We start from the raw sequence: 12,787 nt of genomic DNA, 5'->3' as shown, positions 1-12,787 counted from the left end.
CCTCAAAACCCACTCTCTCCCCACCCCCCCACCACTGTCACTCAAACAAGAATCCTTTTTAATTCTCTTTAAACACTAATCTAAAATGAAAATAATAATTATAAAATTAAACTTGGAATTAACATGTGTGCTGCACCATGACAGCAGCCCCATAATCTTATTTTTCCTCTATTTCTCTTCCATGTTATGATCCCCCTCATGTCCTGTGGTGATTAGTTAAGAGACTGTAAATTCATTCACTAGTTATATAAAATGTCATGTATATTTATAAAGCTATATACTGTACAAAAGTTAATAGATGGATTTTTATAAAATATAGATTTGTGGTTAATGCAATTATAGACTCATAGACTTTAAGGTCAGAAGGGACTATTATGATCATCTAGTCTGACCCCCTGCACAATGCAGGCCACAGAATCTCACCCACCCACTGCTAGAATAATCCTCTCACCTGTGTCTCAGATATTGAAGTCCTTGAAACTATGGTTCAAAGACCCCAAGATGCAGAGAATCCTCCCGCAAGTGACCCGTGCCCCATGCTACAGAGGTAGGTGAAAAACCTCCATGGCCTCCGCCAATCTACCCTGGAGGAAAATTCCTTCCCAACACCAGATATGGTGATCAGCTGAACCCTGAGCATGTGGGCAAGACTCACCAACCAGACACCCAGAGAAAAGTTCTCTATAGCAACTCCTATCTTCCCACCATTGGCCTATTTACCACTGATAGTGAAAGGTCAGTTAATTGCCAAGATCATGTTACCTCATCAAACCATCCCCTTCATAAACCCATCTAGCTTTATCTTGAAGCCAGATAGGTCTTTTGCCCCCACTACTTCCCTTGGAAGGCTGTTCCAGAACTTCACTCCTCTGATGGTTAGAAACCTTCGCCTAATTTCGAGTGTAAACTTTCTAATAGCCAGCTTATATCCATTTGTTCTTGTGTCCACATTGGTAATAAGCTTAAATAATTCCTCTCCCTCCCTGGCATTTATTCCTCTAATATATTTAAAGAGACCAATCATATCTCCCCTCATTATCTACATATATGTTTCATTTGCATGAGATTTTACAATCTCCTATATATATGTGTGTGTGTTTTCATTAAGAGAACGGGAAGGAATGTAATAATTACTGTACATATTGGTTCCACATTTCTCTATAAATTTGGCTCTGGAATTTTTGGTCTGGTTTGATATCATGGTGATGATCCATTAAAGAGTGACTTAGAAGTCAGCAGTTTCTGGGTGCTTATCTATACCAATATCAATATCTATACCGATATCAATATCTATCTTCTGATACTGATATAGATATGGATATAGATAAACAGATTTTTTTTTGCTGATGGCTGCTAAAGGTTGGAAGTACTGCAAACCATTTCCTTATACTTTTCTAGCTTTTAGATAAATAACATAAGAAACCTCTTTTGGTTCTTTCAATTTTTTTCAAAAATTATTTTGTATCTTTTTCAATTTTCAGAAAATGGTTATTTTTTTCCTATTTTCTGTACTTTCTAAGACCGTAATCAGCTGCACTCCAAATAGCACATTGCCATTCTTCCTAGTAAATGTCAGAGCACATCTATAGTAATAAATTATTAATGTTTTATAGAAGCAGCCTGTGTAAAATGGACCCATATAGTTGCTTATCTAACCAATAAAATTGTGCACTTAAGGATACAAATATATTTCTTAAAAATGTCAGTCAAAAACATGTTTTTCCAAGGTGACCTGCAAAAGAAAAAAACAATTTTTACACCTTTTTGCTTCTTTATGATGTATAATAGCTGAGAAGGCTGGTTTTGCATCATTGTTAAAGTCTCTTTCTGCTTGCATTTCAAATTAGAAATGCAGATCCCATCATGGTTTTGAAAACTCTGGGATGACTAGAGAACAAGTTACATGGTGAAACCTTAAGAGTCAGGAGAGTAAAAGTTGAGCAATTGAATAGGTTTTTAGTCACAAATGCTTTGTTATAATTAATGTCTGTTTATCATAGGAGACTTTTGGATAAAGGAAGCCTCTGTTAAAGATTCAGCACCTTTACCTCTTCAAGTAAGAGTCAGACTTCACAATAGAAATGTGTGTGTGCATTGTTAGGTTTAGGTTGGACATTAGGAAAAAGTTCCTAACTGTCAGGGTAGACAAACACTGGAATAAATTGCCCAGGGAGGTTGTGGAATCTCCATCTGTGGAGATATTTAAGAGTAGGTTAGATAAATGTCTATCAGGGATGGTCTAGACAGTATTTGGACCTGCCATGAGGGCAGGGGACTGGACTTGATGACCCCTCGAGGTCCCTTCCAGTCCTAGTATTCTGATTCTATGATTCTATGAAAACAATGAAGAATTGCAAAGAAGCCTTCAAACCATCTTAAATACAGTGGATGAACCCTTTCTAAGACCTCTGTAGTAGTGAGCTTGTCTAGTGAATGGCTTTGCCATTGCTGAGCATCAACTAAACCAACATAGGCTGTTTAACCAGACCATAAAATCTTCCCCATCATTTTCTTCATTGCACTAGAAGAAAAGATATGAACTAGGCATCTAGTAATGTTTAGAGAAATCCTGCTATCAGTTGATGAAGATCTGAAAACTAAATACTCAGCAGAACTCATTAACTGATTCTGAATCTCTTCAAATATATTGCTTGCATTTCACAAATGTTGTTAAGATGTTACCAAGGCTTTATAGGAGAATCCACTGTCTGTTTGTTAAATTAAAATGAAAGTTGTGCTGTTAATGATTAGGCAGAAATTGGGCCAATCATAGAATACTGTTGTGTTCACAGCCAGTGTTTTCTGAAATGCAATTGTATCTGAGTAAAACTAGAGGGCTGTATCTAGACTGCATCCCTTTTCCGAAAAGGAATGCAAATTAGACATATCACAATTGCAAATGAAGCGGGGATTTAAATCCCCCCCGCCTCATTAACATAAAAATGGCTGCCGCTTTTTTCCGGCTCTGAGTTTTGCCGGAAAAAAGCGCCAGTCTAGACACGGATCTTTCAGAAAATAAAGCCTTTTCCAAAAGATCCCTTATCCCTCTTTTTAAAATTTTAAAAGGCTTTATTTTCCAATAGATCTGCATCTAGACTGGTGCTTTTTTCCGGCAAAGCTCAGAGCCGGAAAAAAGCGGCAGCCATTTTTATGCTAATGAGGCGGGGGGATTTAAATCCCCGCTTCATTTGCAATTGCGATATGTCTAATTTGCATCCCTTTTACGGAAAAGGGATACAGTCTAGACACAGCCGAGGAGACAATATTCATGAGGTTTAAAAGCTGCCAAGTTAAAACCTGATTGCACAGGAGGTTTAAGTACAAACTGTGTTAGTTCTAGACCTGTCAGTGGGAGGGTTTTGAGTCTCCAGGAAATTTTGGGCTTCATTGGATGTGGGGAGGAGAGAAGTCATAGCTCTAACATAGTTCATTTGAGATGTGTCTGAGTAAAAAATGCAGTCTGAGAAAGGAAAGTACTGCTAAAGGCAAGGCATCAGCAAGTTCTTTCTTATCTAGTCCTGTACTTCTGATTGCTGTGCAACTGCAAAAGTAGACTCCAAATATTGGACCTCTAATGACTAAATGGACACATACTTTGTAACTTCCATCAGCTGAGCTTCTTGTACATGCCAAGATTCCTTGCACCCCTCAGTTGAACTCCAAGTTTCCTGTGTGCTACTCTTCCATCCGCTTTTATTTCAGGGACTGTCTGCAACTCTTCCTAGTCTCCCTCATTCACAGGAGTGTTGTGTGGCCCTCATTGCGTCCCCCTTACCAGGGTCCGAGCTTATTCTCCCCCATGGCAGGGCTCTGTCTATTCCCCCAGGGTATGCCTACACTGCAAAGTTAATTTGAAATAATAGTAGTTATTTCGAATTAACTTTAATAGCATCTAGACATGCAAACTGCTATTTTGAAATTAATTCAAAATAGCGGAGCGCTTAATTCGAATTTGGTAAACCTCATTCTACAAGGAGTAACGCCAAATTCAAAATATCTATTTCGAATTAAGTGCTGTGTAGACACTTAATTCGAAATAGGGGGCCTCCAGCCCTTCCCAGGGAGCCCTGGTGGCCACTATGAGCACAACCAAGAAAACTTACTCTCCTCTCCCCCAGCCCCAGAGCCATTAAAGGGGTAGACTCTGGCCACGTGCTATTTTGAAATAGCAAAACGCTATTTCGAAATAGTTTTTGTGTGTAGATGCGTTAATTTGAATTAGCTTAATTAACTATTAAGGGGGGAGGGATACTCGGTGATTTGAGCATTGGCTCAAACCCAGGGTTGTGAGTTCAATCCTTGTGGAGGCCATTTAGGGATTTGGGGAAAAAAATTGTCAGGGATAGTACTTGGTCCTGCTGTGAAGGCAGGGGACCGGACTTGATGACCTTTCAAGGTCCCTTCCAGTTCTAGGAGATAGGCAATCTCCGTTCATTTAAATTTAATTCGAAATAGTGCTGTAGTGTAGACATACCCCCATTCTTCTGATGCCCTCCCATCTGTACCAGGCACCACCCCATACCTCTCTTCCAAATACCAAGATCATCTACTCTTTCCTGACAGGGGAAGAGGATAAGAGAGAATGGGAATATCTGGAGAAAGAATGGTGACAATGAATGAAGGGAGAGACTTGAGGAACACACAGAACTCCTAGCATAAAGGAGAAGAGTCGCAGGCAATCCCTGAAATGAAGGGGTTGGAGGGAGGCACACAGGGAGCTTCTGGGGCAGAGGAAGAGGGAATGGAATTGTGCTACATGATGCCTGATGTGATGCCATCATCCATAGTCACTCTAGCTGATGTAACAGACCCTATTAGGTGTGTCTGTGTGTATGTGGGAGGGTAGGTAGATGTAGAGAGGAGGGAGGGAAGAATGCAAGGAGTAATGAGTATGTGCAGGAAGCCCAGCCTAGTTATCATCACTAATGGATCAGGAGGTTTCATTTATTGATTGATTTAAAAACCTACAAGTATAGTAAAATAAATGATTTTAAAGTTATCAGAAGAAAAATCTTGAAGTACAGAATGTAATTGGCAGCCTGTCTCAAAAAGAGTCTCAAAGCCTTCCCAACACCAAGAAAAACCTTCCACTAGAAATGTTATTGGTGTGAGCCAAGGAGACAGATATCACAGCAGAAAAAATTAGGTGCATAACTTCTCCTGTAACTGACATTCATAGAAGAGACACTGCAAATAACACTTCAATATATTTTTGCAACTGTTTCATCTTAACTAACATTTGAGCAGAAATATTGTTTAAATATATAATATCAGTATAAAACTATCAATTGCAGAAAATAAGTGTTCCAAAAATGCTCCTTATTAGAAATTTGTTATTATTTCCAAAGTTCACAGCTGGCTTTGGTAAATGAAGTTGTTTATCTTAATAGACTAAGCCACTGCTTGTCATTTGAGGTGGTAAAGAATATGTGATCCAAAACATTTAACATGTAAAAAAAGCCACATTATAACAGACCAGCTATATAAATATTTTTACATGTGGCTCTGATCTTGCAGTTGTAGATACATGAGTACAGACCCACATGGAGTGTCTTTAAAGTAGTGTTTCTCAAAGCGGACCCCAGGCCCGCTTTGGAAAAGCTGCTAGTGGGTCCAAACTGCTGTTTTCCTAACAGGTACGTAGCCACAGAGCCTTCTGGATCCCCTTGGATCTGGTTCACCACGTCCAACCATGGAGAGCACAGGAAGGATGAAGTTCTTGTGACAGAGAAGGGGCCCCCAATCCATTTTCTATGTTCCTGCCTATTGGGTGGTTCTGAATACATAACATCTAATTTCTCAGTCAGTGCATTAGTACTTGGTCTACAACTAGATACAAACTAAGCTGTACAGTCTTGAATAGCCTGAATCCTAAGTATCTACAAGACTGCCTTTTCCACTCCACTCTGCTGTGGCTGTTTGTGTCTTGCTGTCTGTCTCCTAGGGTATGTCTACACTGCCACTCTAGTTCGAATTATGGTGACTAATGTAGGCATTCGAACTTGCAAATGAAGCCCGGGATATTTAAATATCCCGGGCTTCATTTGCATGTTCCCGTGTGGGTGCCATTTTTAAATGCCCGTAGTTTGAACTACCTGCCCACGGCTACACGCAGCACGAACTAGGTAGTTCGAATTAAAACTCCTAGTTCAAACTACTGTTATTTTTCCAGCAAGGAGGAATTTAAATCCTGGCCTTCATTTGCAAGTTCGAATGCCTACGTTAGCCGCCCTAGTTCGAACTAGGGTGGCAGTGTAGACATACCCCTAGGGATGAACTGGAACCTGGCTTGTAGGCATTGTCAGTGGAAAGATCTTGGCTCTGAAGTTTGCTCCCTCTTACTCTTTACTGCTGCCTCAGATTAACAATTTTAGGGAATCAGTGTAACATGTATATTCACATACACCTTTTTTTAAATTTAAACCTAAGTTTTGGAAGCATATATATCCCATTACTGAATGCAGATAATAGAAGTTAGGGACAGTTTAATTAGTACCCAGTATTGCCAAAACATATTTGTATTTATTCCTAGAACCCTGTGTATACAAATTTCTATCCACAAATGTGGATATCTATGGATAGAGATCAGTATCCACTGATCTCCAGGGCTCTAGTTCCAGCAGACACAGCAGCCAAAGGAAAGGAACATGGTGCTGCTGCTCGTAGGAACCAGTGCCCCCTTCCAGCAGCTCCTCCTGGCAGTGCGACGGTTGCACCCTCTTCCCCACCTCTAGTGTGACTGAATGGCCCTAGACAAGAGACATGGCTGAGGGTAAGACAGCTGTACAGCCAGAAAGAGCTGCTGGTGTGTGACGCTGGCTCCCAGGAGTGGTGGCACTATGTTCCTCTCCTTTTGCTGCAGCATCTCTTGGGCATGGAGCCCTCCAGAGCAATGGATGCTGATTTTTATCCAATGATATCTGCATCTTCAGGTAGAAATTTGTATCTGCACAGGGCTCTGTAATTATTCCCTTTCAACGCATGGAAGGGCACAGTAAAAATAAATCACTTCTACTGCAAAAAAACACCATCATATTTTTAAATATATAATTCAGTTCTCTATCATTTCAAAACCACTAAATCATAACAATATTTTTCAGCCATAGACGTCCAAGGGTTTTACCAAGTAAGTAATCAACATTATCCCTGTTATATATATGGGGAAATTGAGGCAAAAGAAATTAAATGACGTGCTCAAGTTTGCTCATAAAGCTAGTGTCAGAGCTGGAAATAGACCCAGGTATCCTAAGTCCCAATCCAGGGTCTATCAAGAAGGCTACACTGCCTTCCAAATAAATATGTATAATTAAAAATAAATATAATCATTGCAAAGTCATAATATTTTTTTTCTTTTGGAACTTCTGTATAAAATATTTAAAATAAGACATTTCTAATAGACTGGAATTAACTTACATCTTTCACCAAACACAAAAGAAACAAAAGCACCCTGGCATTTTCCTGTGATCCATTCTTATGAAAGAATGTCCATAACTGTCATGAAACAAATGGTAATTCACAGGCCTTACATAAAATCTTGGCTGGATTTCAGAGCATTCTTTGTAGTAGGATTTTTGAATTAAAATTCACTGTCATATTAGCAATTACTGTCTGGAGTCTCAGCATGATTTTAGAAGCTTCTTGCAGAGTAAGGAAAAGAGCAGAGATTTTGTATAGAAATACCTGTTATCTAGCTGGGCACAACAGGATTCCTGGAAAAACTGTTTCAATATGACCCCCAAATATTTAACTTTAGCATTAAAATTACAACAGTCAGAAGGAGAGCACACAGTTATCTCTCTTTCCTGTGAGATCCTCCCTGAAGCTAAATCTTTTCAGTTGGAATTCATTGTGAACGCAGCTAAATATTTGATACAGGAGTCCAGAGTAAGTACTATTTATATGCACCAGATGGGATAGAGCTATGAATTACTGTAAGTGGTTGGTACATTTTTCTAGTCTATACAGTGAATCATAAAAACTTATTTTTAATGAGTAGACAAAAGGAAGCTATAAATAATGGCTTTAAAACCTTGTTGTTGGACTGAACTGAAATGGTGGACTACAGGCAGTCCCCGGGTTACGTACAAGATAGGGACTGTAAGTTTGTTCTTAAGTTGAATTTGTATGTAAGTCGGAACTGGTACATATTGTAGGGGAAACTCTAGCCAAACATTTCTCCAGAGCTCAGTTTTATTCTCCCACACCTCACTTCCCTCAGTCCTTTATTCTCAAGCTGAGGTGTCTGCTGAGAAAAGCCGCTCTGTGTCTCCCTCGTCTGCTGGGGAGGGGAGCGCTAGCTTCGCGTCTCCCTGGTCTGCTGGGGGGAAGCAGCTAGTGCGGGGTTGCCTCACCTCGTTTGTAAGTAGGGATCCGATGTAAGTCGGATCCATGTAACCCGGGGACTGCCTGTATAGGAAATGTTTTCCTTTTCCAAAGCAGGTGTGAATTGTTGTGTGAGCTAATTATATAGCAGTATACATAGGGCTGCCTCAAATGTTATTTCAATCTGTGCTTTCAACCAAGTGTTTCTGGGATTGTATTACTTTATTTTTTTCCAAAAGTTGTAATTTCTTCTACAGCAATTGCTTTTTTAAAGTTTTAACGCTTTTGGGGGTGGGAGGGGGCACATTTCCCTGCTTTTCGATGAGCATTTATTTCCATGTTTAATTACACATGTTTAGGTGTATATCTATTACTTGGGCGGCATTGGGCTTACTGAGAGTTGTTCTCAGAATTTGCCATGAAGGTGAGAATGTATTCCCAAGGTTTTCTTACTAGCATCTGCCATATGCTACTTTATGAGAGTACATGACAGATATTGTAATTTTACAGCAGACATTGTTACATATTTTTCTTTTCAATATTGTAAAAGAACATGGTTTTCCATGGTTTAATTTTATAAAATCAGGAAGAAGTAAAGATTTTGTTTATGGGAAACTATATTTCCCTACTTTATAGGGGGAATATTTTTTTAAAATGTAAACAATCACAAGAAGTGTAGTCCTCACAACTCATATAAAACAAGGGAAGAATTTGACTTGGAGCTACTGAAGTATTTCTGATTTAAAGGACAATCTGGGAAGTGGTCTTGCAGCCTGAAGCAGCTTAAAGGGGGAACAAACACTTCTTAGGAATGAAAAGAGATGTGTTACTATATAGTTATAGAGGCGTTTCAGAAGCACCTAAACTACAAGTCTCTCTAGGGGACTATGAATTACACACCAGTGACCAGTAATTGCCCGCTTTATGAGAATTCATGTGGCTCTGCATTGTTGGGTACAAATTGAATTTTGCTAATATTACATGGTAACTTGTTATGCACAGATGGTGTCCAAAATAATACTTACATTACCTTTATTACAGTTCAGTTGGAGATGTATGCTTAGCCATAATTCAGTAACAAATAATAGAAAAGCTTTCAGGAAATATGGCATAAATTATAATCACAGGGTTTAATATAAATTAGATCTATTTCCTCTCTTGCTTGTCCCTACTTCCCAATTGTGACATGATGGATGAACCTCAGAGTAGAGGCTCACTGTTTAGGATTTTCAACCACCTTCAAGAAGCAATTGCCTTCAGAAGGTGACCTTCATAGTTGGGCTTCATTCCCCAAAGAAATGTGGTAATAATCTACATTGGGTTTTGTACTGAAGGAGGGACAATGGCACTTTCTTCAGATGGCATTGCAGCACAGACACCAAAACAAAGAGCAAATATCTAAGGAAACTAGGTAGTATATGGAAAATGAAGATTCCACTGATCTTTGTCCCCTTTTTTGTAGCTGGTAATGAGGAGGAGGGGTCAGGAGCAGTTACTTGATTTCTGAAATTGTAGTAGCCAATGGAAGGAGCCCAGTTTGTGATCTGTGATTTCTCTGCTTTTATTTTCAGAAAAAGTTATAATGACAGCCCATCTTAGGCTACATCTACAGTGCATGGTTATTTCGGAATAAACTATTCCAGAATAGCTTATTTTGAAATAACGCATCTACACTGCAGAGAAGCCTCAACATTAATCTGAGGCAGGCTTCCCTAATGTAGACATACTATCTTGATTTAGAGCCCCAGGAGGCACTGGGAAGGAATAACTTGGAATGGTCCTAGTGAGAGGCTATTTCAAAATAACCGCAGTGGAGCATCTACACACACCTTATTTCAAAATAGCTATTTTGGAATAGGCATTATTCTTCATAGAATGAGGTTTACAGAAGTCAAAATAAACCGTCCGTTATTTCAAAATTATTTCAAAATAACAGAATTGCTGTGTAGACGCTTGCATAGTTATTTCAGAATAACGGCCGTTATTCTGAAATAACTTTGCTATGTAAACACACCCTTAGGTTCAGAATCTGATACCCTTTCCTTAGCAGGACTGTTGCTGGAGAAAGGTACTACCTGACTTGTGTGGTTTGCATTTTGAAAGTTCTTGCTATGCAACAAAGGTCCAGTGTAACATTTTCAAGCACCTACTTCACTTTTGAAAATGGAGTTTAGGCTCCAAGTCACTTAGGTGATTTTGAAAAATTTAGTCTTAGAGCATTTTTAAATAAAAAAAGAAGGAAAGAAAGCTTCATATTCTCCAATGATAGGGAAACTTCTTAGTCTTTTGCAGGAAGAACAATATTTTGGTGCTCCTAAGCTGCTAATGTATAGCTACCTATGTATACCTTTTTTCATTGGTCCTATATGCTAGTTCTTGTCAATACAAGATCTTCTTAATACATCCAATTTGAAGATTATAGAATGGGCATTAGGAAAAAATTAAATTATTGACACCCAAAAATTGACAAGATTTCTACTTTCTGTCCCAATTTGAAACAAGAAAAAAAGTTCTCAGTCTCTTGCATGACAGTGGGAGGAGGGAATATTTCCTGCTCAATTCTGATTATACTGCAATACAATTTCGGGATACTAAAGTATCCCAAAATAGCTAACCTGCATCTTTGCAGCAAGCCATTATTTCAGGTTCGCTATTCCAACGTCCCTGTAAACCTCATTTTACGAGAAGTAAGAGACATTTTGGAATAGCTTTTTATTTTGAAATTTGGCACTGTGTAGACTATTTTGAAATAGCATTGAAATAAGACACAATTTGTGCAGCTCAAATAGTATATCTTATTTCGCGTTATGGTACTGTGTAGATGCACCCTTAGCTGACAGCATAACTCAAGTACTATTCTTAACCCACTTCTCTTCCACGTACGGAAATCTCTATCTCCAGTTATGTAGTGCTTTAAACTCAAGAGACCCTGATATCAAAGATGGTTTGAAGGCCTGAGTGCTTCTAAAATTCCAAGTAGTCTGTATATAGCTGTAGGCTACAGCTTGAGTTAACTCAATTCATTAGCTGCTAATCCAGTTGCTTTGTGCTGCTAATCACTTTGTCACTCTGGTGTTGTTTCAGAGTGTGTGGCTGCTCTCACAAAAGCTAGGCTAACTGAAGAGGAATATGGATAACTCATTTTGACTCTGCAGTGAAGATATACCCTTAATGTGACAATCTATTGAGAACTCACTCTTTTATCTTTTGTCTTTTCACTTTCTCTGTAATGAGAGAGAACTTTTTGAATCCTCTGATTGTTATTAGTGTTCGCAAATACTGCAAAACATTTTAAGGACAACTATTCACAGTTTTAAATGAATTGCTTAACTGTGTTTGCACCATTTTTTGTGTTCTGTATCCATTCTGAAACTGAGTTTCCTGGTAACACAGCAGCACATTTTAAGCAAGAATTACATGATGTTGTGTTATGGTAGCACCTAGGAGCCTCTTTGTGGATCAAGAACCCTTGTGCAAGGCACTACACAAATAGAGAAAAAAGAGACCATCTCTGCCCCCCAAAATTTGTAGCCTAAGGCTTTGTCTGAATTAGCGCTTTTATGGATAAAACTTTTGTTGAACAGGAGTGTGAAAGCACACCCCTGACTGACATAAGTTTCACCGATGAAAGTGCTGGTGTGGACGGAGTTATATTGGCAAGATTTCCAGCCAAGATTTTATGTTAACAGGAGAGCTCTCTTTACTGTTGGCAGAGTGGCTATACAGGAAACCTCACCATGGCACAACTGTGTATGGCATATATATACTGCCCTGCAGATTGGACTAAAGGGGTCAGAATAGTAGTACTACACTGTAACTCTCTGGGGGTATGTCTACACTGCCACCCTAGTTCGAACTAGGGTAGCTAATGTAGTCATTCAAACTTGCAAATGAAGCCCAAAATTTAAATATCCCGGGCTTTATTTGCATGTTTCCGGGCGCCGCCATTTTTAAATGCCCCGTAGTTCGAACTACCTGCCCGCGGCTACACGCACTACGGGCTAGGTAGTTCGAATTAAAGCTGCAATGAGGAGTAATGGTAGTTTGAATTAGGAGCTTTAATTTGAACTACCTAACCCGTGCCGTGTGTAGCCGCAGGAAGGTAGTTCGAACTATGGGGATGGGGCATTTAAAAATGGCGCCCACCCGGGAACATGCAAATAAAGCCCGGAATATTTAAATCCCGGGCTTCATTTGCAAGTTTGAATGACTACATTAGCTACCCTAGTTTGAACTAGGGTGGCTAGTGTAGACATACCCTGGGATAGATACTGCTGGTACAAGCAGTTCCTACTTCACACTAATGTAATCCTATTCAAACAGGATTACATGAATGAGAACAAAGAACCTTTTAGTTCATACCTGCAGCATCTACACTAGTGAATTACGGTACTGTAGTTTGGCACATGTTGCTATTCACACACCTTTAATCCTAACTGCAGTGCAGTATATGCAAATCCTAAAT

At 39.3% G+C, this 12,787-nt stretch overlaps 1 protein-coding gene across 6 annotated transcripts in view; it reads left to right on the top strand.

Moving 5' to 3' along the window:
- Positions 1-12,787, top strand: part of PRKG1 (protein kinase cGMP-dependent 1) — a 1,023,509-nt gene that overhangs the window by 886,316 nt on the left and 124,406 nt on the right. The window lies entirely within an intron of this gene.

Source organism: Pelodiscus sinensis, chromosome 8 (assembly GCF_049634645.1).
Source record: "Pelodiscus sinensis isolate JC-2024 chromosome 8, ASM4963464v1, whole genome shotgun sequence".
Lineage (NCBI taxonomy): Eukaryota > Metazoa > Chordata > Testudines > Trionychidae > Pelodiscus > Pelodiscus sinensis.
This window is presented reverse-complemented; position numbering and strand designations above follow the sequence as displayed.